Raw genomic sequence first — 10,389 nt, 5'->3', positions numbered from 1 at the left:
AAAAACCCAATTTGTTATTTGTCTTAGCATTGAGCGATAACCATACATTGTTGCATAGGTGCATAAATTGAACTTAACCTAAACCAGTCTCTGTGGGAACGAATCTGATTTATATCTTATACTACTTGCGAACGCGTATACTTGCGTGAATATTAGCGCGTGTTTTCGCCCTAACAAGTTTTTGGCGCCGCTGCCGGGGACTCGGTGTTAATTTTTAATTTATGTGCTTGTCATCAGTGGTTGTTAAAGTTCACCGACTCGGATTCTTTTACTTTCACGGTTTATTTGCTTGTGTTTCAGGTACTCATTATAATGGGAGATCCAGCAGCACGAATGAAAGCCTTGATGGATTTTTCTTAACCCAAGATCAATGGCATTCAATCTAGCATTATTCGGCCAGCTATCACAGCTAATACCTTTGAGATCAAGCCTGGCATAATTCAATGGGTACAGACTTCAATCCAGTTTGGGGGTTCTCCAACGGAAGATCCCAATACACACATTAGGGATTTCATAGAAATCTGCGACACCTTCAGGTTCAATGGTGTTTCTGAAGATGCTGTGAAGCTGAGACTGTTCCCATTCTCTTTGAGAGACAAGGCTAAGAGCTGATTACACTCTCTACCAGCTGGTTCGATTACTACTTGGGAAGCTCTTGCTCAGAAGTTTCTTACTAAATTCTTCCCTATGGCGAAGACAACTGCAATCAGGAATGCTCTTACTCAATTTGCACAGCAATTCGGAGAATCTTTATATCAAGTTTGGGAGCGCTACAAGGAGATGCTTAGGAAGTGTCCTCATCATGGAATACCTGATTGGATGATCATCAATTGTTTTTACAATGGGTTGGGAGCACAGTCCAGACATATGCTCGATACAGCAGCAGGTGGAGCATTATGGGCAAAGAGCTATGAGGAAGCTTATGATCTAATTGAACTGATGGCTGCTAATAAATATCAGTATCCAGCCCAGAGATTGCAACAGGGCAAGGTAGCAGGAGTTCTTGAAGTGGATACAGCTACGGCTATCACTGCTCAACTGAAGGCGTTGTCTATGAAGATCGATTCTCTGGCTAACTATGGTGTTAAGCAGATAACCAGTGTTTGTGAGCTGTGTGCAGGTCCGCATGCGACAAAGCAATACGCTATATCTAGTGACTCAGCTCAGTTTGTGAGCAACTTTCAGAGATCGCAACAGCCAGTTCCTGCCACTTATTATCCTGACAACTGGAATCATCCTAACTTCAGCTGGAGCAACAATCAGAATGCGATGCAACAGCCGTTCCAGCAGTTTGGAAATAAGCTATTCAATCCTCCTGGTTTTCAGCAACAAATTACACCAAAACAACAACTCCAAATTTAACAACAAAATCATGATGCATGTCTATCTTCGAATGAAAAATCTGAATTGGAGGAGTTGCGGTTTATGTGCAAAAACCAGGCTCTTTTATGTCAAAGCCAGGCTATTTCTATCAAGACTCTGGAGAACCAAATAGGGTAAATTGCTAATGCCTTATTGAATCGACCACCAGGAACGCTTCCTAGTGATACAGAAACAAATCCAGGAAAGAGGGAAGTTGAAGAACAGGTGAACGCCATCACCTTAAGGTCTGGAAATGTCGCAAGACCCCAAGTTCAGCAAGACGAAGAGCCTGAAAAATCTCAAGTTTCAGAAAATGCAGTTGTGGCTGAAGAAGAAGTGCAGAAGGAAGCAGAGGTGGAACCAAGGAAGACTACTGTGGAATACACTCCTCCTGAGGGTAATACAGGGGAGAAATAGATCTATCCTCCACCTCCTTTGCCTAAGAGGTTGTAGAAGAAAAAGCTGGATAAGCAATTTTCTAAGTTTCTGGAGGTGTTCAAGAAACTTCATATCAAGATACCTTTCGCTGAAGCTCTTGAACAGATGCCTAGCTATGCGAGGTTTATGAAAGGTATTCTCTCTCAGAAAGTGAAGCTCGATGACTTAGAGACCGTTGCTCTAACGGAGGAATGCAGTGTTGTGCTGCAACAGAAGTTGCCTCCGAAGCTTAAAGATCCTGGAAGCTTCACTATTCCTTGCACCATCGGAAACTTGTCGTTCGACAAGTGTTTATGTGATTTAGGAGCTAGCATCAATCTGATGCCCTTATCTATCTTCAAGAAGCTTGGTCTGCCTAATCCAAAACCAACATACATGTCATTGCAACTAGCTGACCGTTTCATCGCTTATCCACGAGGTATAGTGGAGGATGTCTTGGTCAAGGTGGATAAACTCTTCTTCCCTGCTAACTTTGTAATTCCTGATTTCGAGGAAGATAAGAAGATTACCATCATCTTGGGAAGACCATTCTTGGCTACAGGCCGAACTATGATCGATGTGCAAAAAGGAGAGCTTTCGATGAAGGTTTACAATCAAAACGTCACTTTTAATGTGTTCAAGGAAATAAAGTTACCCACAGCTAAAGAGGAGTGCTTTAAAGTAGAGCAAATGCAGGTTTTGAATGCACCTCCGTGGAAGAGGAAGTTGGATATGCCATTCGATTCTCTTGGGTTAGCAGAGATGAAAATTTCTCAGGAGCGTTTTGAACCATTTATTCAAGAAGCTCCCAAACTTGAGCTCAACCAAAAGCCAGATCACTTGAGTTATTCATTCTTAGGTGCACCCCCTAACAAGGGGTTTGGATATACTTTTGACGATGTAGAGGGTGACCGGCCGGTTTCTGCCGTGCCTTTAGAGGGTTCTTCTCATGTGTAACAGGTAGTTGATAGGACTGGTATTGGTGATGCACAGTATAGAAGATTGACTAGGCATATGGAGGCCATGCATGTCATCCACCGATATTTTGCTGAAGATTTGAAACACGCTTTCGGTACTATTTTCCGAAACACTGGTGGCAAGGTTGATTGGCCACCTGATCCTCCACCCGATGAGGGTGACTCTCCCGCTGACTAGGTATTCCTAAAATCCTTATTATTACCTTCAATGAGGACATTGAAAATTTTAAGTTTGGGGGTGATAATGTAAGGATTAGTAGTGTGTGTCCATATAGATTCATATAGATTCATATTGCATGTTTAGTTGTAGTTCATTCATATTTTTGCATGATTGTTCACATAGGACATATTTGTTTGTTTTTATGTGATTTCATATAGTTGTATTTGCATGCATATTTAGCATGATCCTTTAAGATGAACTATGATATTTGATAAGTTGATGTTGATTTCAGTGTGGTGATGACGAATAGAGGGATGTTTAAGTCCTAATGAATTGATTTGCATGCCAGAAACAAATATTTTCACAAAGTCTTATAGGGTTGCTTTTGATCTAGATCATGATCATACTTGTTTGTTGTTGAGATTTAATCACTTGGTTATATTTAGAATTTGTAATATTCTCGTAATGACATAAAAACACTGATTTTTTTTATCTGGAGAAAAACTTGGATTTCATTGCTAGTTATTGTAAGGCTAGGCGTCAAATGGCTAGTAGTCGGCTCATATTTTTATGAGTAGTCTAGGGTTGAATGAGATGGAGCGAAACACACTCATTCAGAAATTGTTGAAAAAGAAAGAAAAAAAAGAAAAAAAAAGTATGTGTTTATGCATAATTGATCAAGAGTGAGCTCTTTAATACTCGAGTTATTAAGTTCTGGGGGACTTTGTGCCTAGTGACCTAAGGCTTTTATAGTCTGGGATCCGCTAACCTAACGCTCGCTACATGGGTATTATTGCATAAGTCTTTTGGGACCTCATTCATTGCACGGTCAAATAAGCATCTTTGCTATGTGTTCAATAATAGTGTGAATCCTTGTATAACTCTAGTAGAAAGGAGGTGTTGTGAGTCATAATACATTTATTGTCTATTCTGTTTATAAACTTTTGATTGTTTCGATGATAGATAAGTTATGGTTATTGATCTAGTATCGAGAGATATCTGTTAAGCATCCACACACGCACGTTTCTGGTTTATGAGTTGGTTTGTGGGATTTATTCGAGCTATGTTTAAAGTCATTGCATTCTTAGAGGCATTGGCTTATTCATTTGGTTATGGTTATTCTGAGGGGATCAATTGCATTATCATTTAGTTGCATTCACGTAGTTGCATTCATGCATTAGGTTTGTTTTATAGTTTTGAGTCTGTTTATGCTTGAGGACAAACGTCGATTCATGTTTGGGGGGGTGATAAGTGGATTTTATATCCACTTGGAATGCTTTATTACAAGCTTAAATTGGTGTTTTGGACTCAAGTTGTTGGTATTTTGATGTGTTTTTGTGTTATTGCATTTCAGGTATCAGTTATATGAAGAAAAGAGCTTTTAAAGGAAATATGATAAAAAGTGATCAGAATTGGAAGCCAATGCCATTTTCAAGTTGTAGAGAATCTCAATAGCTTCGCGTGGGTAGTTGAATCGCCTAATTCTGACGAGTAGAACTCAAGTTATGGCCAAAACAAGATTCATCAGAATTTTTTCCAGAAGCTGTCTGAGCGCCCGCTCAGGAGAGCTGAGCGGCCGCTCAGGGCGCGGATGGTCGCTGATTTCGCGAAAAAAGCCTTTTTTGAGTGGAATTTTACGATTTTAAGGGTCTAGGTCCACTAGGGGCGTATATATACTTAAAAAAAAAGGTTTTCATCATCCGGGAAGATTGGGATACCAAGGAGAAGACCTAAAAGCACAGAACAACTTCGAAAAAGGTCTTGTTTTCAACTTGTGATTCTTTGAATTAGTTGTAACTTTGGATGCTCATTTTTGTTCTTGTTGAACCTAGATCTCGTTTATTCGTACTTTAATCATTATTCAGTTTATTAAGACCTTGTTTTATACCATGATTTCATTGGAACCCATGGTGACGATAAGTTTGATTATGAACTAATCCTTATCGTGGGATTCTAGCGGATTTACTTATGGATTTCAATAGTTAAATTGTTCCGTTATCTTGGTGTGTGGTGATTGATTGATATCATAGTATTGGTTGTGCTTATTCGTCTTATGTGCGTAGCTAACATATAAGATAGCGTGTTAATCTCTATTGAAGCGACAGTAAATATAGAGGTTTAGAACTTGCCATGCTAGCATAGGTTCATGTATGTGTATGCATGATTCGTAGGTAACTCTAACGGTTTTACTTGCTCTATGTAATCATTATGGATAACTTATGCTTAAACCGTTATGTTGTCAAATTCTATAGACATATAGGGTCTCAATATAATTGGTGCCTATTCAGCTTCTATCTCTTTTTTGAATGTCTGGTAGAATGGTACTCGTGCAACGAAAGTTGGCGTTTATTAGTTTCGTGTTATCTGATTAGTGTCATCACCATCACATGCTAAGATTAAGAACGAAAAGGCTATTGAATGAAGTATTTAATGAAGTTAGAATCTGATGTTTGTCATATATAGTAATTCAACTTTAATTGTCTTAGTTAATGTTATTTAGTATAATCTCTTAGTTTAATAAAAACCCAATTTGTTTTTTGTCTTAGCATTGAGCGATAACCATACATTGTTGCATAGGTGCATAAATTGAACTTAACCTAAACCAGTCTCTGTGGGAACGAATCTGATTTATATCTTATACTACTTGCGAACACGTATACTTGCGTGAATATTAGCGTGTGTTTTCGCCCTAACAGCTACCAAGGAGAATCTAAACAAAGATGTTATCATTGTCGAGTTTAAGGCAAGTGACGAGTATGACTTGGTCGTTGCTCAAGATGGGGCTCCGGATGTGCAGAGGGTCTGGGTTGTGGCAGAGAGGCATATCAAGACGAATCCTTTGGCCGACTGGGAAGCTTTATCCAGGAGTTCCTTGCAGCTAAAGCGGAAATTGAGCAGGGGAAGGGTGAATCGGAACCCTATGATGGTCCTAGTCCCAGTTTCATTTAGATATGTTTCAGCTATGACAAGCTTTCCAAGCCTTGCCCCTGTAATTTGTTTCTTTCTGGTACTTTGTTTATTTCTGGATGTTTTAGAACCTTGAATTTTCCTGAATTGGTGGCCAATCTGGATTGATGCTTTAATTTGACTTTGTTTGCAGTTTCTAATTGGTGGTTGTAAAATAATTTTCATGTTTAGAAAGGGTCTAAGTCTATATCCGGGTTGATGTTTATTTTTTATTACTTTTGTACTTTGGAAATATTCTAAGTACTAAGTAATTGTTGTCAACTCGGAAATGGACCCATATCTGGGTTGATCTTTGCTTTGGTTGTTTGTTTTCAACCCGGGTATGAATCCCTAGTCGGGTTGATGTTGGCTTTATATTCTTTTTTGTATTTAAAAAATATTCTAAGTACGTAATAATTTGCTTTAAAAATTTGTTTTGAACCAGGATATAATTTTATATTCGGATTGACGTTTGCTTTGATCATTTGCTTACAACCCGGGTATGAATCCATAGCCATTTTGATAATGTCTTTATATTGCTTTCAACCCGGGTATGAAGTCATAGCCGGGTTGTTGTTTGCTTTTTATTGATTTTTATACTTAGAAGATATTTTAAGTACAAAATAATTGCTTTCAACTCGGGCATGAATCCATAGACGGGTTGATGTTTGCTTTTAATGCTTTTAACCCGGGTATGAATACTTATCCGGGTTGGTGTTTTTGGTCCTTTTTGTACTTAGAAAGTACAAGGTAATTGTTTTAACCCGGGTATGATTCCATATCTGGGTTGATGTTTGCTTTTAATGTTTGCTTTTAATGTTTGCTTTCAACCCATGTATGAATACCTATTCGGGTTAATCTTTGCTTTTAGTCTTTTTTGTACTTAGAAGATATTTTAAGTACAAGGTAATTGCTTTCAACCCAGGTATGAATCCATATTCGGGTTGTTGTTTGCTTAGTATGGTTGCTTTCAACCCGGATATGATTGTATATCCGGGTTGATGTATTCTTTATTCGTAATAATTGATAAAATAAGAGCTGAATGAAACAGGAAAGTTCTTTTCATTAATCTAAAATTTTCTTCATACAAAAGTTTTAATCATAGATTGGTTGCTTTCCGTAGGCTACAAATTTTTGGTTGCTTTTGATTGCTTTTTCTACTGGTAGAATTTTCTGAGCCTCAGTCCATGCCAGGTGTTGGGGATCTCAGATTCATCCATGTTCATTAGCTTGTAAGTCCCTGGCCTTAATACTTCTTTGATCTTGTAAGGCCCCTCCCACTTGGGCATCAGCTTTCCAGTATTGGTTGGATCCGAAGCTTCTGTATCTCGAAGTACCAGGTCTCCAACTTGAAAGTTCTTGACCCTGGACTTCTTGCTGAAGTGCTCCTTAGTTTTCTCCTTGTATTTGTTCATCTTTGCTATAGCCTGGTCCCGTACCTCATCCTTGGCTATTTCATCGAAGTTGATTGCTCTGTGAGAGGGGGATCCTACCTCGATGGTCAATATTGCTTATATTCCGTAAGCTAGCTTGAAAGGTGTTTCGTATGTGCTTGTCCGGGGACTGGTCCTGTAGGCCCATAGCATATTGGGAAATTCTTCCAGCCACTTTCTTTTACTTTCCCTAAGCCTCTTCTCGATGTCCTGGAGAAGGATTCAGTTTGTTACTTCCACTTGTCCATTTCCTTGAGGGTATGCTACTGATGATTTTCTATGCTTGATTCCCCGCTCTTGGAGATAAGATTTGAACTCTGACCCAACAAATTGCGGCCCATTATCAGATACCAGGATTCTTGGGATCCCGAACCTCATCAAGATATTATCCATGAACTTTATGCAATCCTGCTAGTTTATGGTTCTCATTGCCTTTGCTTCCACCCACTTAGTCACGTAGTCGATTGAGACTGGTAGGTATCTTAGGTCTCCTCTAGCCCGGGGAAAGGGTCCTATAATATCTATCCCCCAAACAGAGAAGGGGATTAGAGATAGGACTAATGTGGGTAGGACTGGGCTTAGCCGGGATATGTTGCTGAAAATCTGGCACTGCTTGCATTTTTTCACAAAGTCACTTATATCTTGGTGGATTGTTGGCCAGTAGTAACCCTGCCTTATTATCTTATGAGCCAGGGCCTTCGCGGACATATGATCTCACATATCCCTTCATGGACTTCCATTAAACAATATTCTGCCTCCGTTTGGCCAACACATTTCAGGATAGGTGAAGAGAAGGTTCGGCGATGGAGTATTCCTTCTTTAAGGAAGAACTTTGATGCCTTAGCTTTTAATCTTTGAGCCTTCCCTTTGTCTTTTGGGAGTTCTCCCTTTTCTAAGTAGTTGATGAAAGGAGTTATCCAATTCAAGTTGTTGTCTATCTCCATGACCTCTTCAGATTATGTACTTGGCTTTTGTAATTCCTCAAAGTAGATAGAGCAATCTAGGTCTGATGAGTTCTGTACCAGCTTGGATAGGGTATCGACCTCTGAATTCTCTTCTCGGAAGATTTGTAGGACTTGGCTTCGTGGTATTAAGGCAAGGTAACTTTGGACCAGAGCCTGGTATTTGGCTAGAACTGGATCCTTTGCTATATACTCGATGTTTGTTTCCTTGACTAAAATCTGGGAGTCCCTATAGATGTCAAGGTCCTGGATCCTGAGGGTCCTTGCGAGTTTTAATCCTGCGATCAGGGCTTCATACTCTTCCTGGTTGTTTGTTGCTGAAAATCCGAAGGAGATAACAGTTAGAATTTTAAAACCATATGGGCTCTTTAGGATGAGCCCTGCTCCTGAATTTTCATTTGTTGAAGATCCATTAACTTTGAGAGCCCAGGCTCCCGAGTTATGATCATTGCTGCTTTTTGGGTCAATGTTCATGGGCCTAGGCTCATCTTCAGGAAAGTTACATTCTATGATGAAATCAACAAGTGCCTGGGCTTTGATAGTTGTTCTTGGAATGGAACTCAAGTTGAATTGACTTAGCTCGACTTCCCAAATTACAAGTCTTCCTGAGATATCTGGCTTGTGTATTATCTTCCTTAAGGGTTGATTAGTCACAACCCAGATCTCATTTCCTTGGAAGTAATGCATGAGCTTTCTGGATGTCGTGATTAAGGCAAATGTGAACTTTTCCAATCTTTGATACCTGGGCTCGGAGACTTTTAGCACATGTCTAACATAATAAACTGGTTGCTATTTTCCATTCTCTTCCCTGATCAGTGCTACTCCAACTATCAGGGCCCCTGCTGACAAGTAGAGGAATAGGGGCTCCCCGGGTTGGGCTTTAGTTAGGATTGGTGGCTGGAAGAGATATCTTTTGATTTCTTCAAATGCGCTTTGGCATTCTGGATTCCAGTTGACTTCTTTCTTGTTGTTTTTTCCTTTCAATATATCAAAGAAAGGTAAACATCTTTCAGCTAGCTTTGAGATGAATCTTCTAAGTGCTGCTAGTGATCCTTCTATTTTCTGTACATCCTATTGGGTCCTAGGAGGCTTCATTTCCTGGATTTCCTTTATCTTTTCTGGGTTGGCTTCAATTCCCCGGTTGTTGATCATAAATCCTAGAAATTTTCCTGCCCCCACTCCAAATGTTCATTTTTTCGAATTCAACTTTAGTGAGTATTTCCTTTTGTTGTCAAAGCATTCTCTTAGATCTTCGATGTGACTGGGGATGCTTATTGACTTTGCAATCATATCATCAACATAGGAATCTAAGTTTCTTCCAAGCTGGGTCTTGAAGATTTTGTTCATTGCTCTCTGGTAGGTTGAGCCTGCATTCGTTAATCTGAAAGGTAGCATGATATAGGCGTAGACTGCTCTGTGGGTAATGAATGCTGTCTTTTGGATATATTTCAGATTCATCTTGATTTGGCTGTAACCCGAAAAGTCGTCCATGAAACTTAGCATGACATGCTCGGATGTGGCATCTATCAGTTGGTCAATATTTGGCGGGGGGTAGGGATCCTTTGGGCATGCATTATTTAAGTCGGTGTAATCGACACACATTTTCCATTTCCCGTTTGCCTTCTTTACCATCACCACATTAGCCAGCCATTTCGGGTACTTAACTCCACAAATGATCTCAGCTTTGAGTAGTTTCTCAACCTCTTCATTTATTGCTTTCTGCCTCTCTGGGGCAAAAATTCTTCTCTTCTGCTTTACGAGTTTCCTGTTTGGGCTGACATCCAAGCTATGCATTGTTATGGATTCATGCAGCCCAGGCTTGTCTCTTAGGCTCCAGGCAAATATATCAGCGTACCTTTGGAGCAATGAAACCGGCTCTTCTCTAAAAATATAGTTCCAAGTTTGGATCCTATCTTTACCTTCTTAGAAGGATTGCTCTCATCGATCATAATTGTTTCTGTTTCTACTGCAACCTCTTCTTTTTATTGATCCTGGTTTGATACTAATTGTTGGATCCGGGCTTCCGGATTCTTTTTCATGTAGATTTGACCCTGCGTTGTTGCCTTTTCTTGGTTGCTTTCCCTTACTTCATTTGTTTCAGGGTTGGTTGCTTGTCCTGGCTTAGAGCTGGG

At 39.7% G+C, this 10,389-nt stretch overlaps 1 non-coding gene across 1 annotated transcript; it reads right to left on the bottom strand.

The window, feature by feature from the left end:
- Nucleotides 1–702: 702 nt before the first annotated feature.
- Nucleotides 703–809, bottom strand: LOC141710384 (small nucleolar RNA R71). The gene has a single exon (XR_012570908.1). It is a non-coding gene; the product is annotated as a small nucleolar RNA R71 (small nucleolar RNA).
- Nucleotides 810–10,389: the final 9,580 nt, after the last annotated feature.

This window comes from Apium graveolens, chromosome 2 (genome assembly GCF_009905375.1).
Source record: "Apium graveolens cultivar Ventura chromosome 2, ASM990537v1, whole genome shotgun sequence".
In the NCBI taxonomy this organism is placed as follows: Eukaryota; Viridiplantae; Streptophyta; class Magnoliopsida; order Apiales; family Apiaceae; genus Apium; species Apium graveolens.
Note: the sequence above shows the minus strand (reverse complement) of the source record. Positions and strands in the feature narration are given on the sequence as shown.